The sequence below is a fragment of the Cetorhinus maximus genome, chromosome 3 (assembly GCF_964194155.1).
Source record: "Cetorhinus maximus chromosome 3, sCetMax3.hap1.1, whole genome shotgun sequence".
Classification (NCBI taxonomy): Eukaryota; Metazoa; Chordata; class Chondrichthyes; order Lamniformes; family Cetorhinidae; genus Cetorhinus; species Cetorhinus maximus.
Genome location: NC_135881.1, coordinates 116884241 through 116906746, shown reverse-complemented (window position 1 = coordinate 116906746; position 22506 = coordinate 116884241).

Here is a 22506-nt window from a genome sequence, read left to right as displayed (position 1 = left end):
ATAAATGTTGTATTTTTTAATTGCACATGTGTATTTATTTTTGAGTATAATATGTGATTTGTTGTAGTTACATGCGTTACTCTGTTACATTACTTCATGAAGGAGCAGTGAAAGGGAGTTCAAGCACCCTCCGATCCCGCAGCGACCACACGAGACTCAAGCTTCTTTCACCGGTTTTATTCAAGCATGCAGGGGAGACTGTATCCATACAAGATGGGTACAAGCTCTCCGAATAGTTACATTTTCTTGCAGTTATATTTTTCCCTTATCTTACTCTATATTTGCATGCAATGACTACATGTTTTAACCTCGTTACAAGACCCAATCATTTACACACATAGTTAGTTGGTTAGTTCTATCTTAATATCTTCGAGACACTTGTACATGATTATATTACCCACTCCTATTCAATGTATACACACAGACCTTGATTCTTATCTGGTCCAGGCTATGACTTGTGGTTTATCAAAAGTTACCTCTTTGTCCATTGTATTTGGTTTTTAACCCTTTCACCTTCCCCTTCAGTCCCCCCTTTTGGCCCTTGGCAATGCCCAAGATGGCCAATTACTGGCGTTGAGAGTTCCTCCTTTGTCCTTTGGATAGCCAGTCATCCAGACTTTTGGAGGAACCCTAAACCACTGAGCTATATAAACTGACCTCTCCTATAGTCCCTTTAACCCCTTTCCCCACGCGTGTGGAATATTATGCGGTAGTCCTTTAAGATTCTCTGTTGATAGTAACACAGGAAAATGGTCCAAACCAATACTGCTAGGCTGAAGGTCGTCATTCAGAGGATCTCCCACCAATTGATCAAGCGCACTGAGGTAGAATAGGCTGAGGCAGACCCAGCTAACTTAGTTGTAGATTTAATGGCCAGGTCCGCCTGGACGCGTCTCCTCCTAACTTGGCCATTGGATGTGGGAGTGTATTGATGTGCTAAGTTTGTGGCCAGCACCATGGCCAATCGTGTTATCTTGCCCCGATCTCGTCAGTAAATTCTGTATCATCCCACCAGGGACTAAAGACGCATCCTGTCGTTTGTCCTGGTAGGTGGAAATCTCCTAATGTAAGGGAGTCAGCGATTTGTATACAAAAACTGGAGTTCACTGAACACCTTAATCCTCCAAAAACAATCTCGTCTTCACTGGTCATAAAACACCATTGTGTCGGGGACATTTGGACTGCCTTGAAGGCTTCCTGGATGGGAGACATCTTGATGATAATTCTGCAGTTGTTAGTCAGGGGCTCTAGGATACGGCAAGTACACACAAAGTAACTTTGTGATTCCATACAACAGTCCTTGGTACTCATCCAAATTGAGGAGTTAACATAAGCGAGGTACCCATGGGATCCTGCTCCATAAACCCACCCATCTCTCTCTACCCCCAGGGATTCGAGTCGATAACTATCGTGGAAGGAGGTTTTCGAGTAGTAATCTTGGGGTATTGTCATTAGGAATTTAATCATCCCATCCTTTCCTTCAGTCTGGAGTTGGGTGACTACAAGGTCTCGTCGTTGCAGGTGCAGATTTATTAGATTCAATTGGGATATTGACTCAAACACGTGTCCAGGGACAGTCCCAAACCTGATGTCTTCCATATCTGATTTTATCCCTTCAATTAAATCTCGGGCCAACATGTTGCACGCCCTTCCCTAACTTTGTGAGTCAGCAACGTCAATGAGGCCTTGTGCGGAGATGTCCAGGGATTCCAACAGCCCCTTTCCTTATATACTAATAGCTGTTAAAGCATAATCTGTTCCATATGGGTTATACCACAGTCCTTTAACTGCTTCAGAAGCTATTTGTGATGCATAATTATTTAGTTCATAGAACTGGGCAGAGTTTACCACTGAATTCGCACTTCCAAAGAAACCTCCTATATCCTCCAACAGGCTCCTTTTCCACCTTCCCCGCCTTCTTGCCCCCGGGGTAATTTGAGCCTTGTAATCTCCAATGATCTGTTCTAACCAATATTTAGCCCACTTAATCGAGTTATGGTGATTTCTACATGGTCCCTGTAAGACCGTTGCTAAACCTGTGAGGTTGTACGTCACCTCCAGGGATATCATAGTGACGTCATGTAACAGGGGTTTGGCCTTCCTGATCCTAACTATTCCGTCTGGAGAGGGGTTTGTCATCATAGGGCAGCGGGTTGGTTTTAATACCCACAAGTACTCGGCTTAAAACATGGCGTATCATAACAATCATGCCTATCTATTACATGTTTACACATTTCTTGACAGTATTGTCCCTCAAGACCGGGTTCCCAAATGAAGGGAGGTAGGTCTGCCCATCCGGCGATCATATTAATCTCTTGATACACCCAAATGTTTGTTGGCAAAAAACTGGTAGGGGCCGCATGCATCCCACATCCACCATACCACCAACCCAGTCCAGTCATGTTGTCATAAATCCCAGTTATTGTTACTCTGTCGCTCATGTCTGTGCTTATGCTTAGTGAGATATTACTGGGCGAGTGTATCCTGCTGGGGTGTATCCTCAAGAGTGCATTTGCCATCTTATCATTGTCCTTGCCCTTGTGTAGGTACCACCACCCTGTGAATTTCCCTTTGGTGCATTCGAGTGTTGTTAGCCGGACCGGCTGCCCTGGTGCTGATAAATGTAAATTACTCTTACAACCTTTTGAGTTGTCACACATGGGGTCCGGTTTCCAATTGTTCGTTTGATGTGCTCGTGTAGTGATTTGATCTGTAATCCAGGTGTGGGGCTTCTTTATCCATTCCCCAATTCCTCTTCGGGGGAGTAGTACGTATTGTCTGGGGTGGGGACAGGTGTCGTTGTCAACTTTGACTGTTGGTGCTTCCCATGCCAGCGTTAACACGCCCATAACCAGGATCACAGACCTGTGGAGACATTAACATCGGCTCCCATTGTTCGGGCTACCATTACTCCCTTCATATACTTTTAACTGAGTATACTGTTTCCATTTGCTTCCTGTTTTCATATCCATGAGTGTGCACGTATCACCTGTCATAATTACCTCGTATGGTTCGTGCCATTTGGGAGCAAACCCCGTTTGTTCTAGGTTTATCTTAACCATCACCTTGGTTCCCGCCTGGGGGGTCTGTTGTTGCCTTTCGGATTTATCAGTTTCCATGTTCTTAATCATCTGTCGGTCCCTGACTTCCTTCCTTAACTCATGCAATTGCTTACTCATTTCTCACACATAATCCCGCACCCTTCCTTTTAGTGGTCCTACATCTCCCTCTCCTACTATGGTTCCCTCGGGTAGCTGCATTGCTCTCCCTGTCATTAGTCCAAATGGAGTGAACCCGATGGTCTTACTTGGGATAGCCCTAAGGGGCATCAGAATATTGGGCAACAGTGTTGGCCAGCTGTTCTCTGTCTCTTGGATTGCTTTCGCTATTGAAGTTTTTAAAGTTCGGTTCATCCTTTCCACCATCCCCGAACTCTGCGGGTGGTAGGGAATGTGGAATTTCTGTCTAATTCCCATAAGTTTACACACTTCCATAATGATCCTTCCTGTAAAATGTGTTCTCTGCTCTAAGTCCATCTGAGTGGGCACTATCCATCTAGGTATCACGTCTTCCGCCACAGTTGCAGTATCCTAGCCAGAGTTGATGCTGAGCAGTCCCTGGTGGGGAATGCCTCCACCCATCTGGTAAATTGGTCAATTATTACTAAACAGTATCTTTTCCCCTTTGATGTTGGCAGCGGTCTGGTAAAGTCGACCTGACTCTGTTCCCAGGGACCCTTGGGGCAAGGCTGGTGATGAAGCCTGATTTTTACAGCCTTGCCTGGATTGTGCTGTGCACACACTGTACACCGTTGACAGTATTTTGCAATCTCTCTATCCATTCCCTTCCACCACTAACATTGGCCTATCAAATCTATCATATTATTCCGCCCGGTGTGCTGAATTCCATTGTAGATTTTTAACAACGTTCGCCTAATATTCTGGGGGGGGCTATGACTTTTCCTCCCTTTCGCCAGATTCCATCTTGGTCCTTATCTGCCCCCCATCCTTCCCATTCTCTTTCTGTGGAGCCGTGGATGTCTTTAATGTTTATTTCAGGAATTCCCTTTCCTGAGCCCCCAAAGCAGCTACCATTCTGTCCTCAGTATCGTCCGTCATGTCCTTTGCTGCTTTATCTGCCTGGCTATTCCCCCTTTGCTCTGGAGTAACTTCCTTCCAGTGGGCCTTTATTTTTATCACTGCTACTTCCTTAGGTTCCTGTACCGTGTCTATTAATTCACTAACTAACTTTTCATTTTGGATCGCCTGCCCACTGGAGGTAAAAAATCCCCTTTTGCTCCATGGTCTGGCTTAGTCATGGACTATGCCAAACGCATACCGGCTGTCCATATATATATTCACCCTTTTTCCCTTAGCCAGTTTCAGGGCTTCTAATTAAGGCCCTGAGTTCTGCTACCTGCGCTGACTTGTCTCCCGGTAAGCATGTTTGTACCCTTACCCCATCTCCCTCTTCCACTACAGCCCATCCTGTCCATGGATTCCCATTCACTATCCTTCGGGACCCATCCACATAGAGAGTCATGTCTGCTTCTCTCAGTGGTTCTTCCCTCACTCTGTCTACTTGCTCTTCACCTCCCTGTACATCACATACATGTTCCTTTCCCTCAATATTCATAAATCCTGCTGGGTTATTTCCATTGTCTTTCACTATGGTTATCCTACTGTTCTTGGGAAGCGACAAGCTCTCTCATTGGGCCCTCCAGGCATCTGATACGGCTTTAAGTCTCCCTGTGTTTAGTATTTGGACTAAAGTGTGTACTGTGTGCAGTATTATTTTCCCTAACATCGTTATGGGTTCATTGACTGTTACTGTCCAAGCAGCACAATCTAGTGCCTGAATACATCTGGTCAGTCCTGCTGCTACTGGAGACTGTTTGTTAGAATAATAAGCCATGGGGCGTTTGTGGTCTCCGTGTTGTTGCGTCACTATGGCCGTGTAGTAACCTGAGCTGTTATTATAATAAATGTGGAAAGGGAGGGTCGGATCTGGGAGCCCCAGTGCTGGTGTCGTAGCGAGCAACTGTTTAATCTCAGTGAACGCTCTCTCGCACTCTGGTGTCCAGTCCTCGTCCTGTAAACATTCCGTGGATGGTCGCCCTCCCTTGGTTAATTCTTGTATGTGTCTCACTATAGACGTATAATTATTCACAAAATTCCTGCAATAGTTGAACAGTCCCAATATCTGTCTCACTTCACACAACGTTCCCGGGTGGGGTAAAGTAAGGATCGCTTGCCTCCATTCCGGCGGGAGTGCTTTCGCACCCCCTGTTATCATATACCCTTGGTACATTACGGTTTCCTGTCTGATCTGTGCTTTAGCTGGGTTTACTTTTAATCCTGCTCCCTTTATAGTCTCAAATGACCACAAAAGCTCAAATGTGTGATTTTGCGTGTCTGTGGATGCTAAAAGGAGGTCATCAACATATTGCAACAGTACTCCCCCCTTAGGGGTCAAGTCAATTCCCTCATAGTTTTGGCCATATAGTGGTGGAATATACCTGGACTATTGTGAAATCCCTGTGGGACTCACGTCCAAGTGTACTGAGTCCCTCCGACTGTGAAGGCGAATTTTGATTGGGATTCCTCGTGTAACGGAATGGACCAAAATCCGTTCGAAACATCGAGCGCTGTGAACAGCTTATGGTCCGGGCATAACCGGTTAAGGATCGTAGCTGGGCTGGCTATGATGGGGTATATCCGGGGCATTACCAAGTTGAGGGTGGTATAATCTATTGTGAGCCGTCCAGTTTCTTAACTGGCCAAATCGGGGAGTTTATGGTCGAGACCATCTCTCTTGCTATTCCTTGTTCCTTTAAATCCTTAATTATGTCAATCATTGCTCTAACGGCATCTGCCTTGATTGGGTATTGTCTTTTGGGCGGGTGTACTGGTCCTGGTGTTTTAATTGGTTTTATCAGCATGTAGCCGCAATCCCTTTTATGTTTCGCCCATTTGTCTGGGAATAGGCTGCAAATTGCTCCACATTCCCCTTTTGTATTCCCTTCCACACTAACAATCTCTACAGACCCTATCTAGTCGGGGCTGGTCCCTTTATATTCTGAATTTGGGTACTTTCCTCTCCCCCAGATTAGGGTATTTTCTTGCGGGTTTATGATTGCGCGCAACAGCCGTAAGGTTGTTCCTAGGATTGTCCCCTCACTGTTTGATCATACCCAGAATTTAACCGGTATTTTTATACCTTCCATCTCGAGTTGTACCCATTCACTTCTCCTCGCCTCCATTCTTCCCCTACCTACCCCCTGTATTAATATAGTTTGTTTGGTTGTGGGAATTTCCTCATTTGTGAGAGATATAGAAGCCCCTGTGTCTATTAATATTCTGCAATGCCGGCCCTCTAACAATGCATCAATAAACATTCTTGGGTCTCCGCCTCTCTCATTGCCGGGGTCCGAGGCTACCTATTTCGTTTGTAGGAGTTTCAGTGTCTCTGCCAGATCTTGTAGCAAGTTCTGTTCCGCCTGACATATTACTAGTGCTCTCCTGTTGTTTGGGTCCACATCCCTCTCTACCGGCCCCCTTCTGCCAGTAATCCTTTTTATGATGTCCCAGCTTCTTACAATTTTTGCACTGCCATTTCCCTCTGCTATTCCCCTGGGGCAATCTCGGGCAAAGTGTCCTGTTTGCTTGCGTTTGAAGCAGCCGGGGGTAGGGCTTACAACTGCCACTGACGTCACCGCCATAGCCGCTATCTTCCCTCTCCCTGCAGCTTTTTGATTCTCTAACTCTTCCGCCCAAGTCATTGGATCATTATAAGTACAAGCCATAACTAATCCTGTGGCCAGGACCCTTTGGTGATCCTCGCCTAACGCCTCCTTTATCATGTTCAAGAATACAAGATCATCTTTAGTGGGGTGTGGTGCCCCGCTATGATCTTTGTATGTTGCCCTCTTTCTCTCCCCGAATTCAGAAGGAGATTCCCCCTTCTTCTGGTGTACCCCCATAACAATTCCCCAGTTCGGCCTCACTCCCCCTACTGCTTCAATAACTCTTGCCTGCAAAATTGGACCTTATCCTTGTCAGGTCGCGGAGGTACCGCCATGCCTCCATTCTGTCAGATAGATCCCATCCCTCACCCTGGGTATCATCTTGTCCCACGCCCCTCTATCAACTTTTGGCTTTACCATGGTAGTCCCCTGGAGTAAGGGCGTGGGCCTCCCTTAATTCTTCCAACTTTTGCTAAAAGTCTGTGTTCCCACTATTTTTCTTGGGGGTGGGCAGCTCCTTTAACAACACCTGTTTTTCCATAGTTGTAAATGGCACCACTATTGTGTTCCTGGTAGTACCTGTCCCTCTACTACTCAGTTTGTCTACAGTCTGATAGGGGGCCATCCGTGTAGGGCCGGGGGTGCCGTGGGTTCATTGTACAGAGGTGGGCTTCGTCCCTTCTCCCAGCCCTCCCATTGCTCATGATATTTGGCTGCCTCGTCGTCTAAATCCCATTCATCGTTGTTGGCCCTTGGGAGAAATCGATCTGCTGCTGCGACCAGCGCGACTCGACCGAGGTATTTTTGTATTAGTTTAGTTTGTTGCAGATACAGGCTCAAAATGAGTACTGTAGCCTTGTCAGTTTTATCATTTGTCTGAGCTTTCCACCACTCCTTAGAGCGTTGTGGTGGATCGCTAGGCTGCCAACTTTGTTTTTTCATTTTGCTGATCAGTTTTTTATGCTTCCAGGCGAGGTGAAGGGACATGGTTCCCTCACCTCCCCATTCCGCAACAAACTCGAGTTTGGTTTTCTTAGCCATAATCACGTGCCTAACAGGGATCCAGTCATCCCCCAGGACTCAACTGTCCAACTTTACTCGTGCACCCGGGACCCAATCGTTCCCATCCACTTGAGTCTCTGGTCTAAAGTTCAGATCTGTCCTCTTAGGCCTCCATTCAAGTCTGATGCGAACAACCAGAGAGTATTTTCAAATGAAATATACTCACCAGCTCATTGTTCCGCCTTCACAGAGGTCCGGGCGGATCCTGCCGACTACGCCACTGAAAGGGAGTTCGAGCACCCTCCGATCCTGCAACGACCACACGAGACTCAAGCTTCTTTCACCGGTTTTATTCAAGCATGCAGGGGAGACTATATCCATACAAGATGGGTACAAGCTTCCCAAGTGGTTACATTTTCTTGCAGTTATACTTTTCTCTTATCTTACTCTATTTGCATGCACCAATGATCAATGTCTACATGTTTTAGCCTCATTACAAGACCCAATCATTTACACACATAATTAGTTTGTTAGTTCTATCTTATTATCTTCGAGACACTTGTACATGATTATATTACCCACTCCTATTCAATGTATACACACAGACCTTGACTCTTATCTGGTCCAGACTATGACTTGTGGTTTATAAAAAGTTATCTCTTTGTCCATTGTATTTGGTTTTTAACTCTTTCACCTCCCCCTTCAAGTAGTAAGCAATAATACTTTAGTGAAGTAGTTGATGTGGCTCTCACATTGCAGGTTTTTTGCTAAAGTGGCTCTTGCTTGAAAAATAGTTAAGGTCACTGGTATAAATGAGTTATTCATCATATTGAGTGTGTGGAATCTTGCAGCAGTCACTGAATTCCAAAATAATTCAGATAAAAACAAAAAACTGCGGATGCTGGAAATCCAAAACACAAACAGAAATACCTGGAAAAACTCAGCAGGTCTGGCAGCATCGGCGGAGAAGAGTACAGTTGACGTTTCGAGTCCTCATGACCCTTCACCCCTCTCCTATTTTTACTTAGTTCTGTTGAAGGGTCATGAGGACTCGAAACGTCAACTGTGCTCTTCTCCGCCGATGCTGCCAGACCTGCTGAGTTTTTCCAGGTATTTCTGTTTTTGTCCAAAATAATTCATTGTGTTTTTGGTTTTTCTGAGAGAATTCATATGTCTTTCTTTCTATTGCGACTATTGAAGTATAAATACCCTGCATATAGCAGCTAAAATTGCTGCATGGATGTCAGTGACCATTTCTAGATTTAAATTAGCATGAAATAAAAATTGAAAATGTTAGAAATACTTAGCAGGTCAGGCAGCATTTGTGGAGAAAGAAACAGAGTTAATGTTTTAGGCTGATGACTGTTCATCAGAACTAAGAAAAGTTAAAAATGATCAAGTGAAAGTGGGAGGATGGGAAGAAGAACAAAAGGAAAGGTCTGTGATAGGGTGGAAGACAGGAGGGATTAAATGACAGAAGAGTTATCCGTGCAAGGCCAAGTGGTAATGGGACAATTAAAGAAACAAAAGATGTGACTGGAGAATGTGTGACTGGCAGGATAACAACCATCTGAACACAATAGTAAAGGAATTACGAAAGAAACAGGTGATAAAAAACAAACCACCAAAAAATACACAAAGCAAAATGAGGGCAGAGGTTATGATCTAAAATTGTTCAACCCATGGTTGAGTCCAGAAGGCTGTAAAGTATCCAGTTGAAAGATGAAGTGCTGTTCCTTGAGCCCGTGTTGAGCTTCATTGGAACACTGTAACAGGCTAAGGACAAAAATGGTCAGACAGGGAGCAAGGTGGAGAATTAGAAAGACAGGTTACCAGAAGCTTGGGGTCAAGGATGCGGACAGAATGGAGGTTTTCTGCAAAGCGATCACCCAGAGTGCATTTGATCTCCCCAGTGTAGCAGAAACAACGGTGTGAGCTGCGAATACAGTATGTCAAATTGAATGAAGTACAAGTAAGTCACTGTTTCACGTAGGGGAGTTTTGGGCCTCGGACAGTGAGAAGGGAGGAAGTGAAAAAAGAGGTGTTGCATTTCCTGCCCCTGCATCGAAAGTTGCCATGGGAAAGGGAGGGGCTTTGGCGATGACTGTGGAGTGGACCAGGGTGTCGCAGAGGGAACAGTCCCTTCAGGATGCAGATGGGAGGGGAGATGAAGATGAGTTTGGCAGTGGCATCACAGCGGAGGTGGCAAAAATATGGAGGATGATGTGTTGAATATGGAGGCTGGTGGGGAAAGTGAGGAGAAGGAGAACCATGCCATGTTCCTTGGTGGGGGGGGAGGGGAAGGGTTTAAAACAGAAGTGCATGAAATAGAACAGACACAGTCGAGTAGCTTGTCAACCACATTGGGGTGGGGGGACGGAATTCTTGGTTAAGGAAATAGGCAGACATGTTGGAAGTGCTAGTATGGAGGGTTGCATTGTTTGAACTCTCAAATTATCATGCAGCATCCATTTACTTTTTAAAAAATAATTATACACTCTTCACACCCCTTCTCTAAGGCCATCTTTGAGGTGGATTAGAGAGGGTGGTCCATTATGACTCCACCATATTTGAAGAAAGCATCCAGTCATTAGAGAGGGTACAGTAAAGGGAAATAATTTTGATAGCTGGAATTAGACACTTGAGCTATGAGGAGAGTATACAGACGCTGCAATATTGTCACTGGATGGTGGGGGTGGGGGGGTGGTGCTTCTGGGTGATCTAGTCAACATTTTCAAAATGCTAAAGAGCATAAAAAATAAACAATATGGCTTACATATTTTCAGACACTAACTGATTGTAGCCATTATTTGATTAATCATTTAGAGTGACATCTACATCCTTTTTACTTCAGACAGGCAATTTTTACAAGCTGGGAGCTAACTTTAGATTGGTTGGAATTGAGTTAAATAGCTGAATAGTAGCAAATTGTTCTGAGGCTTGTTAAAATTTGGGTTATTGGGAAGAAGTCTAAAATCTGAGTTAATATATAAGGTTATAATATAATGCACTATTTGACCAAATGGAGTATTAAAATGAAATTCTGCTCCATTCCTCGGTGAAACCAAATTGCATTCCTCTGAAATTGTATGAAGCTATTTGGTTGCCAGATCAGTTTTTGTGGCTTGAATGTTGCAGTTTATTTGTTTGCAAAGTCAGAGTAAACGGGTGAAATGATGCAATAAAAAATGAGCCAACAGTTGGTTGTTCAAACTAAGTGCCTCAAGATAATATGTCGGCATTTCAAGGAGCTGACAACAAGTGATCTTTTTAGCAAAGCTTGGAGTGTTAGGTTAAAACGTCAGTCCTCATATAATCGAACATACAGTATGCACTGTTACTAATAAAATAGCACATTGATGATTTGGGATGCTATCATGAATTGTAAGCTCACAAAAATGAATAACGCCATCACATCCCACTGGTTTAGAATAAGTTCCAGCATCTCTAAATTGCTATGTTGTACAGAAATGTAGTAATTTACCATTTTCTACTTCCACTTTTGTCAGCTTTGACAACATACTCGGCTATGAATCACAAGGTTCTGTGTTCAAGTCCCACTCCAGGGCTTGTGCACAAAAATCAAGGCCGACCCTCCAATGCAGTAATGAGGGAGCACTGCACTCTTGGAGGTACCATCTTTTGGATGTGACATTAAACTGAGGCCCCATCTGCCTGCTCAGGTAGATGTAAGAGATTCCCTGGCACTATTTTAAAGAAGAGCGGGGAGTTATCTCTGGTGTCCTGCCCAATATTTATCCCTCAATCAACATTACAAAAAACAGATTATCTGGTCATTATCATATTGCTGTTTGTGAGAATTTGCTGAGCACAAATTAGCAGCTACACTTCCGAACACAGTGGCTACACTTCAAAAAAGTACTTTGTTTGCTGTAAAGTGCTTTGAGATATTGCATTTATGAAAAGTGCTACGCGATGCAAGTCTTTCGTTCTCTTTTATAATGCATTACGATAGTCAGCAACAAATAGTGTGCTCTTAATATTTATTATTAAATCACAAGACTTGATGGTTCATAATGTGGACTGAGCCCGGGGAAAGGAAACAATTAGAGCATCTTCAGAACTCATATGTTCACTTACCTGATAGTCCAGCAAACTGGTTCAGTGAGAAGCTGGCCCACAAAAATCCGGAAGGTTCCAGATTTAGTCTCAGGTCTCAGCATTGGGGCCGCTTAAATTTGGCATCAATGCACTGGATAAGAAAAAAAGAAACCAACCCCAGTTTTAAGCAAAGGCTAATTACCTGAAACATCAATTGGCTTGTATTGTCTTGATGGATGCTACCTGACATGCTGAGCCTCTCCAGCATTTTCTGTTTTTCTTTCTAATCGAAAACCATTTGAAACAGAAGTGTTTTGTGACATGAGGGATAAAACACTATTCATGTTGCCTTTGAGGAAATTGTCATTCACAAATAATTGATGAGACTGCTACTTTAATTTTTGAAGAAGTATTTGAACTTTTACTAGTGTATTCTCATTCAATGATTAATCTCACACCCAGGTTAGACATTAAAAATAAATCACTTTTTCAGGAGGAATTTTAATTTTTTAAGGGTATAAGTTTAAAATTGCTGAAATATAGTAATTTGTTTTGCTGCTTTTTTAACAGGTTCAATGCAACTTGCCTTTTATATCAAACTTCAGGGTAAAGAGATTTCCAGCATCTGCAGTACTTTTCTTTTAAAGATTTCTTTGTTTTTATTGTTGTTACTGAAACAAGAACAATGCAAGTCACTTAAAGCAAACCCCTGGGGACTGTATGACTGAGCCTGACAAATATTCGGCTTCCCTTATCAGTGAAGAAATCTCAAGTGGTTTGACAGATAACACAGCAACTGCCAGTATGAATCTTCCGTACAATTAAACCAAGTGTTGAAAACCATCTCATTAGTTGTTAGATTCCTCTAAGCATGATGCTTTCCGACTGTAAAAATAATGGCAAACTTTCCCAATTTGAACAAGGTGCTTGAATCTTTATGAAGATTCAGAGTTTAGATGCCGCAGGCAGTTATATTGCATATTTAATGTTGGTACTAGGTAATCTTTTGTTATGCACCACTACTAAATGTACAATGCAATGCCCACAGAAATTCAGTTTTGCTGTCAGAAGTCTTAGGGCAATTCATCTGGTGGGGGTTGACTCTTTAATCAGGACTATATTACGATATATCTTTTTAGAAATCGTCTTCATGCTCTTTACTCCACTGTTGCAATTTAAGACAGCAGATATTTCATTAATCAATTTATCAAGCAAATGGAATCATTTCCGCAAAACATTGCAATTATAGCCCCCACTAAACCAGTGTACAGTTTCAGTAATATGTTTGTCAGATATTTAGAAATGACAGCTGCAAACATGTCATTAGTTATTATGGTTCCATCCTTCAACTTCAATCTAAATTCATCTCATGTGCACTGTCCAAATGCATCTTGTCATTCATCTCTTTTTTAACAAGTAAAAAACAGAGTTACTGCTGTGTCATATAGCAAGAAAGATATCACACCTGGTAAGCACTTTAAAATGTTTATAATGTAAATGTAATGTGGTTCACTGTACTATACAACCCAGAATTGAATTACGAAGTTTGAGCTCGTGCAAAATTCTGCTGTCTGTAACCAATTTCACATCAGGTCCTGTTCACTCAGCCCCCTGTGCTCGCTTACCTGCATTGGCCCCCAGTCTGACAACACCTTAATTTTTAAAATTTTCATCGTTGTTTTCAAATATCTCCATGGCTGCACCCTACCCCATCTCTGTAACTACCTCCAGTCTTATTCCCTACCAAGACTTCTGTGCTCGTCCAATTCTGACTTCTGCCACACCTTCAATTTCAATTGTTCCACCATTGTCAGCCATGATTTCAGCTGTCCCTCAGCTCTGGGGTTCTCACCTCAAACCTTTCCACCTGATTACCTCTTTTAAGACAATCCTTAAGAAGGCTTAGGGTCACCTGCCCTAACATCTCTCGATGTGCTTTGATATCAAACTTAGTTTATTAATCCTTCCACAAAGTGCCTTGTGATGTTTTATTTTGACACAATGTAATTGCATGTTGTTTTTGTAGAAGAAAACTAATTTCTGAATTTTTTCCAACAACTCAGGTGTTCCCTTTAGAGGAAAGACAGAGCCATCCTATTTCTTCTTCATTTCAATCATTTTGACCACTCACCTTCCAATCCTTTGCTGATGTTTTCACCGTACTTTCAATCTCTTTAGGATTTAATTTTCTCAGTGTCCATGACCTCTATTCCTCTTGCACTGCAATGAATAACGCACATTGACCTCGGCCATTTTGTCAATGGGGGATTAAAATCCCATTCCTTTCAGTTCTTTAAAGATGGAGACTCTTCACTGGTTTAATCAACAGCTGTCAACTCTTGCATTCGATGGCTTCATTATTATTCCTTCTTCATCTGTTGCCATTTTCTGACTTCAATGTCAAATGGAATTTCTGTACCTTCTCCACTGTTTAATACTCTCCACGATGCTCTATTTCCTATTTCCTGCCTAATATTTCTTAGCCAAGAAATCCCACAGACCTATTGCACTCATTAAGTATGGTCATGCGCAACTTCTGCTGGCCAGTCTGACCTGCTGATGAGCTCATACAACAGGGGGCCCTGCCCCACAAAGCAGTGGATATTGGAGTGGATCCTATTGTTTTGAGATGGGGAATTTAAAGCTCACATCAGGACAATGACAAACAAGCTACTGTTTTTAAAATTCCTGTAGGGATCAGAGGTGTCATTTGCCTCTTCTGTTCTATGGCCTTCACTCAATCCCAAATGAGACCTGTGCCTGATTTAACCAATATAGAATCTATATCAGTGTTTATCAGTGGCTTATCAGTCGGGCTACTTGAGGAAGTCCAACATTATAGTTAAAGTGCAAGTGCAATAGGCATATGAATAGCCTACACCCAAAGGCACACTTTGCTGTCAAAGTATCAATGGGGTAGAAAGCTAATGGACCTGAACTTTGCCTCAAATATTGCTCCTAGTTCTCTGTTGTGGATTTGGTTCATTGGTGGATCAAGCAAAACACAAATGCCCCACACCCTCAATTTAAGAGTCATGGGGCTGAATCTTCCGGTTGGCATGCGGGGGCCGGCCCACCATGCCGGCGGGTAAACCGATGCGTGATGACATCAGGCATGCGTCCTGAAGTCATCATGTGTCATTTCGATAATTCGTTCGGTGGGCACGCCCCGGAGGCGGCTGTGCGCCCGCTGAAATGTCAACAGCCTATTAAGGCCATTAAAAAAGTAATTAACCTAGTTGAGAACACTGCCTGTCCAACCTTAAGGTTGGCAGGCAGGCGAAGAGCCCAAGCAGTCTTCGTGTTTTTCAGGAAACTTCATCCAGGGGCGGGATGAGGTTTCCTGAAGCTTTTATAAAATAATAAAATAACTTTTCCAAACTTCACAAACATGTCCCAGCTCATGTGACACTGTCACATGAGGGGACATGTTTAAATACATTTTTACTTTATTTATTAAAAAGTTTTATAATCCATTCAATCTACCTGAGGTAGCTCTGTGCCTCAGGGAGATTGCTGCGCTCTTTCGCGCGCATGCGTGAAAGAGTGCAGGCCCCGACTCTCCCTCCTCACCCCGCCCGCACAGGTAGCGCTGATCACTACTGGTTGCGCATTACGCTGGGCCGGCCTTAATTGGCCCACCCGCATAAAATAGCGATGCGCAGCCACGGGTGACGATCGGCTCCACGCCCACCCCACCCGCTCCCACCCAGCCCGCCCGCCAGAGGAAAAATTTTCCCCAGTGGAGCTTTCCAAATGTCTCCAAAATGTGTTTACAAACACAATTGTTTCAAATTGTTATAGTATGTCAGCCACTTTGGTCTCAGTGAACAAGATTTAATCAATATTTTCAAATAGGAGATAACTGCTTCTCAGCTAAATTTAACTTAAAGTTAACATGTTAGCACAATAATAATTCCTAGGCAAATTAGCAAAAACCTTTTTTTTATGTTTGGATGGCAGCTGTTCATGATTCTGCTATTCACACCTCCGCTTGACACATCTTTTGTTTCTTTACTTCTCCCATGACCATTCCCTTTGGCCTTTCACCAACACTTTGCCATTGAATTTCTGCTGCCTTCCACCCTATAACAGAACTTTTGTTTTGTTCTTTTACTCACCCTACTCCCATTTCACTCTTATTACATCTTTAATTTTTTTCTCACTTTGATTAGAAGTCATTGATCTGAAATGTTAATTCTTTCTCTCTTCGCTGATGCTGCCAGCCCTGCTGACTATTTTCCCCATTATATCTTTTTATTTAACCTACAAATGGAACTACTTTGATGTGTATGGTGGCCGAGTTGTACTATTAATGATAGAGCTGATCTGCAGACACTTTTTGGGTGGAAACTTTAAGTTTATTTACAATATACTCAGCAGCAACTACACACGTGCTTTCAACTCCAACTCTATCTCTACACTGACTACTGAGGTAGCCCACGCTATTCTCCTATTGGTTACTACAGATCATGTGGCCTTGCCTAACAAGTATTATTCTGAAGATACATTACACACTAAATAAAACCATAATTACTGCATTTCTCCCCCTTTAACTCAGTTATATATATTATATTTACAAGTTCATATTTTTCAAGACAACATAATATTTACACTGGGTAAGGAATTTACAAGTTCAGTCTTCCAGGTGGTTCCCTGGTATGTGTGGAATGTCGCAGCTCCACAACTTCAGACTCTTTGTCAGGAACCTCCTTTTCCGGAGTTGCCTGAACATCAGCTGTTTCGGTGGGCACTTGCAGTTCTGTATCCTCAACTCTTACAGGAACATCAGACATATCAGTCCAGGATTGAGTATCCAAAACAAAAACAGAATTACCTGGAAAAACTCAGCAGGTCTGGCAGCATCGGTGGAGAAGAAAAGAGTTGACGTTTCGAGTCCTCATGACCCTTCAACAGAACTAAGTAAAAACAGGAGAGGGGTGAAATATAAGCTGGTTTAAGGTGGGTGGGGGGGGGAGAGAAGTTGGGGGGTGGGGGGTGGTTGTAGGGACAAGCAAGCAGTGATAGGAGCAGATAATCAAAAGATGCCACAGATAAAGGAACAAAGAGGTGTTGAAGGTGGTGATATTATCTAAGAGAATGTGCTAATTAAGAATGGATGGCAGGACACTCAAGGTACAGCTCTAGTGGGGGTGGGGTGGAAGGATTGACAGGGCATTACAGGTATAGATTTAAAAATAATGGAAATAGGTGGGAAAAGAAAAATCCATATAAATTATTGGAAAACAAAAGGGACGGGGAAGAAACGGAAAGGGGGTGGAGATGGAGGAGGGAGTTCAAGATCTAAAGTTGTTGAATTCAATATTCAGTCCAGAAGGCTGTAAAGTGCCTAGTCGGAAGATGAGGTGCTGTTCCTCCAGTTTGCGTTGGGCTTCACTGGAACAATGCAGCAAGCCAAGGACAGACATGTGGGCAAGAGAACAGGGTGGAGTGTTAAAATGGCAAGCGACAGGGAGGTTTGGGTCTTTCTTGCGGATATACCGCAGGTGTTCTGCATAGCGGTCGCCCAGTTTACGTTTGGTCTCTCCAATGTAGAGGAGACCGCATTGGGAGCAACGAATGCAGTAGACTAAGTTAGGGGAAATGCAAGTGAAATGCTGCTTCACTTGAAAGGAGTGTTTGGGCCCTTGGACGGTGAGGAGAGAGGAAGTGAAGGGGCAGGTGTTGCATCTTCTGCGTGGGCATGGGGAGGTGCCATAGGTGGGGGTTGAGGAGTAGGGGGTGATGGAGGAGTGGACCAGGGTGTCCCGGAGGGAACGATCCCTATGGAATGCCGCCGGGGGGGTGAAGGGAAGATGTGTTTGGTGGTGGCATCATGCTGGAGTTGGCGGAAATGGCGGAGGATGATCCTTTGAATGCGGAGGCTGGTGGGGTGATAAGTGAGGACAAGGGGGACCCTATCATGTTTCTGGGAGGGAGGAGAAGGCGTGAGGGCGGATGCGCGGGAGATGGGCCGGACACGGTTGAGGGCCCTGTCAACGACCGTGGGTGGAAAACCTTGGTTAAGGAAGACATGTCAGAAGAACTGTTTTTGAAGGTAGCATCATCAGAACAGATGCGACGGAAGCGAAGGAACTGAGAGAATGGGATGGAGTCCTTACAGGATACGAGGTGTGAGGAGCTGTAGTCGAGGTAGCTGTGGGAGTCGGTAGGCTTGTAATGGATATTGGTGGACAGTCTATCACCAGAAATTGAGACAGAGAGGTCAAGGAAGGAAAGGGAAGTGTCAGAGATGGACCATGTGAAAATGATGGAGGGGTGGAGATTGGAAGCAAATTAATAAATTTTTCCAGGTCCCGACGAGAGCATGAAGCAGCACCAAAGTAATCATCGATGTACCAGAGAAAGAGTTGTGGGAGGGGGCCGGAGTAGGACTGGAACAAGGAATGTTCCACATATCCATAAAGAGACAGGCATAGCTGGGGCCCATGCGGGTACCCATAGCCACACCTTTTATTTGGAGGAAGTGAGAGGAGTTAAAGGAGAAATTGTTCAGTGTGAGAACAAGTTCAGCAATCCCAGCCCCGGCCGTGTATTCACTATACCCCCTGACCTTCCCCTCTCCGATGCTGAACGTTCAGTGCTTAGCAAAGGACTTAGTTTCATACCCTTACGCTCTCATCTCAATGAATTTCGGGCTCGGCACGATGCTGAACTCTTCTTCCGCCATCTTTGTCTCCATGCTTACTTCTTTGGGCAGGAGTCCTCTCCCCGTTCAATGGATCCTTTTACCCACCTCCAATATTCTCCCTCCACCTGGACCCCTCCCTCTGGATTCTTACCTTCTCTTGATCTTTTCATTGAGAATTGTCGGCGTGACATTAGTTGTCTCAATTTCTCTGCTCCTCTCACCCATTCTAATCTGTCTCTCTCTGAATTTACTGCACTCCGTTCTCTCAGGTCCAACCCCAACATTGTCATCAAACCCGCTGACAAGGGTGGTGCTGTTGTTGTCTGGCGCATTGACCTCTACCTCGCGGAGGCTGAGCATCAACTCGCAGACACTTCCTCCTACCTCTCGCTGGACCATGACCCCAGCACTGAACATCAAGCCATTGTTTCCAGGACTGTCACTGACCTCATCTCCTCTGGAGATCTTCCTCCCACAGCTTCCAACCTGATAGTCGCCCAACCTCGGATGGCCCGCTTCTACCTCCTACCCAAAATCCACAAACAGAACTGTCCCGGCAGACCGATCGTGTCAGCCTGTTCCTGCCCCGTGGAACTCATTTCTCGTTATCTTGACTCCCTTCTCTCTCCCCTTGTCCAGTCCCTTCCCACCTATATCCGTGATTCCTCCGACACCTTACGTCACATCAACAATTTCCAATTTCCTGGCCCCAACCGCTTCCTCTTCACCATGGACGTCCAATCCCTCTACACCTCCATCCCCCACCAGGATGGTCTGAGGGCCCTTAGCTTCTTCCTTGAACAGAGGCCTGAACAATCCCCATCCACCATTACTCTCCTCCGTCTGGCTGAACTTGTTCTCACACTGAACAATTACTCCTTTAACTCCTCTCACTTCCTCCAAATAAAAGGTGTGGCTATGGGTACCCGCATGGGCCCCAGCTATGCCTGTCTCTTTATGTGGTATGTGGAACATTCCTTGTTCCAGTCCTACTCCGGCCCCCTCCCACAACTCTTTCTCCGGTACATCGATGATTACTTCGGTGCTGCTTCATGCTCTCGTCGGGATCTGGAAAAACTTATTAATTTTGCTTCCAATCTCCACCCCTCCATCATTTTCACATGGTCCATCTACGACACTTCCCTTCCCTTCCTTGACCTCTCTGTATCAATTTCTGATGATAGACTGTCCACCAATATCCATTACAAGCCTACCGACTCCCACAGCTACCTCGACTACAGCTCCTCACACCCCGCTTCCTGTAAAGACTCCATCCCATTCTCTCAGTTCCTTCGCCTCCGTCGCATCTGTTCTGATGATGCTACCTTCAAAAACAGTTCCTCTGACATGTGCTCCTTCTTCCTTAACCGAGGTTTTCCACCCACGGTAGTTGAAAGGGCCCTCAACCGTGTCCGGCCCATCTCGCGCGCATCCGCCCTCACGCCTTCTCCTCCCTCCCAGAAACATGATAGGGTCCCCCTTGTCCTCACTTATCACCCCACCAGCCTCCGCATTCAAAGGATCATCCTCCGCCATTTCCGCCAACTCCAGCATGATGCCACCACCAAACACATCTTCCCTTCACCCACCTGGCGGCATTCCGTAGGGATCGTTCCCTCCGGGACACCCTGGTCCACTCCTCCATCACCCCCTACTTCTCAACCCCCACTTATGGCATCTCCCCATGCCCACGCAGAAGATGCAACACCTGCCCCTTCACTTCCTCTCTCCTCACCGTCCAAGGGCCCAAACACTCCTTTCAAGTGAAGCAGCATTTCACTTGCATTTCTCCTAGCTTAGTCTACTGCATTCGTTGCTCCCAATGCGGTCTCCTCTACATTGGAGAGACCAAACGTAAACTGGGTGACCGCTTTGCAGAACACCTGCGGTATGTCCGCAAGAAAGACCCAAACCTCCCTGTCGCTTGCCATTTTAACACTCCACCCTGCTCTCTTGCCCACATGTCTGTCCTTGGCTTGCTGCATTGTTCCAGTGAAGCCCAACGCAAACTGGTTGAACAGCACCTCATCTTCCGACTAGGCACTTTACAGCCTTCTGGACTGAATATTGAATTCAACAACTTTAGATCTTGAACTCCCTCATCCATCTCCACCCCCTTTCCGTTTCTTCCCCCTCCCTTTTGTTTTCCAATAATTTATATGGATTTTTCTTTTCCCACCTATTTCCATTATTTTTAAATCTATACCTGTAATTCCCTGTCAGTCTTTCCACCCCACCCCCACTAGAGCTGTACCTTGAGTGTCCTGCCATCCATTCTTAATTAGCACATTCTCTTAGATAATATCACCACCTTCAACACCTCTTTGTTCCTTTATCTGTGACATCTTTTGATTATCTGCTCCTATCACTGCTTGCTTGTCCCTACAACCACCCCCCACCCCCCAAAATCTCTTCCACCCCCCCCCCCACCTTAAACCAGCTTATATTTCACCCCTCTCCTATTTTTACTTAGTTCTGTTGAAGGGTCATGAGGACTTGAAACGTCAGCTCTTTTCTTCTCCACCGATGCTGCCAGACCTGCTGAGTTTTTCCAGGTAATTCTGTTTTTGTTTTTGATTTCCAGCATCCGTAGTAGTTTTTTGTTTTTATCTCTGGATTGAGTATTCTCAACAAGAAACGCAGACCCGATCATGATCACAGATGGATCCAAATCTTGGTGATTTGTCTCTCTCTTCCTTAAACGGTCCACATATTTATGGATGATCCAGCCTTCCACCTCCACGGGTTAAGATAGAGGTCCAGCCACCTATTTCACCCAGTAACCACTTTGGTCCTTCCCTGAAGCTTTTCACATATACCGGCTCTCCCACGGTAAATTTCCTCTCACGAGTTATGCCAATCGTGTCTAGTTTTCTGGCTTCCCTGACTCCTTTCCACCTTCCCCTCTAAATTTGGTATTATTAAGCTGAATCTCGTCCTGAGACGGCATTTCAACGATAACTCCGCAGGTGTGACACCTGTTGTTGTGTGAGGGGTAGTCCTATAATGAAAAAGAAAGCGGGCTGGTTTGGTTGCCAAGGAATCGCCAGTTAGCTTTCACATACCTGCCTTGACTGTTTGAACCTCCCTTTCGGCCAGTCCATTTGAGGAAGGGTGGTATGATACATTTTTCACGAGTGATACCATTGAGGCTGATAAACTGTTGAAACTCAGCACTCGTAAATGCTGTGTCATTATCGGAAACGACTAGTTCTGGTGGTCCGTGAATGGCAAAACTCTGAAGTAGTTTCTCAATTGTAGTGGCCAACATTGGTGATTTCACCTCATAAACATCCAACCATTTTGAATGGGCATCGACAATGAGCAGAAACATTGTTCCCAGTAAAGGCCCAACGTAGTCAATATGTAACCGCACTCAGGGTCTACCTAGCCACTCCCATGGGTGTAATAGAGCTGTCACTGGCAACTTTTGCAGATGCTGATATTGCACACAGTGCTTCACTAAACTCTCTATTTCACCATCCATCCCAGGCCACCATAGATAGCTGCTTGCTGTGGTCTTCATTTGAGAAATTCCTGGATGTGCACTGTGTAGTTCAATTAAGAGTGGCTCTCTTCCCTTTGGAGGAATCATCACTCATGCTCCCCACAATAAGATGCCGTCCTGGGTGGTTATTTCATGCCTTCTGTTGAAGTACGGTTTCATTTCGTCAGATATAGGCTCCTGTGACCAACCATGTAGCACTTGTTCTTGTACCTGAGATAGGACTGGGTCCCGGCTTGTCCAGTCTCTGATCTGTCGAACACATGCCGACAAGGAATCTAAGAAATTTAACAGTAAAACAAGTTCATGTGGAACTGGGACATGTTCATCATTTTCTTGTAAACGCAAACGACTAAGAGCATCAGCGTTTGCGATTTGATTGCCAGGCCTGTGTACAAAAGTGTATTTTTATGCTGCCAGAATTAAAGCCCATCATCGTATTCTCGCTGAGGCTTTGGATGGCACAGCCTTGCCCTTACTAAACAATCCTAGCAATGGCTTGTGGCCTGAAAAGATTGTAAAATGACGGCCATGTACGTA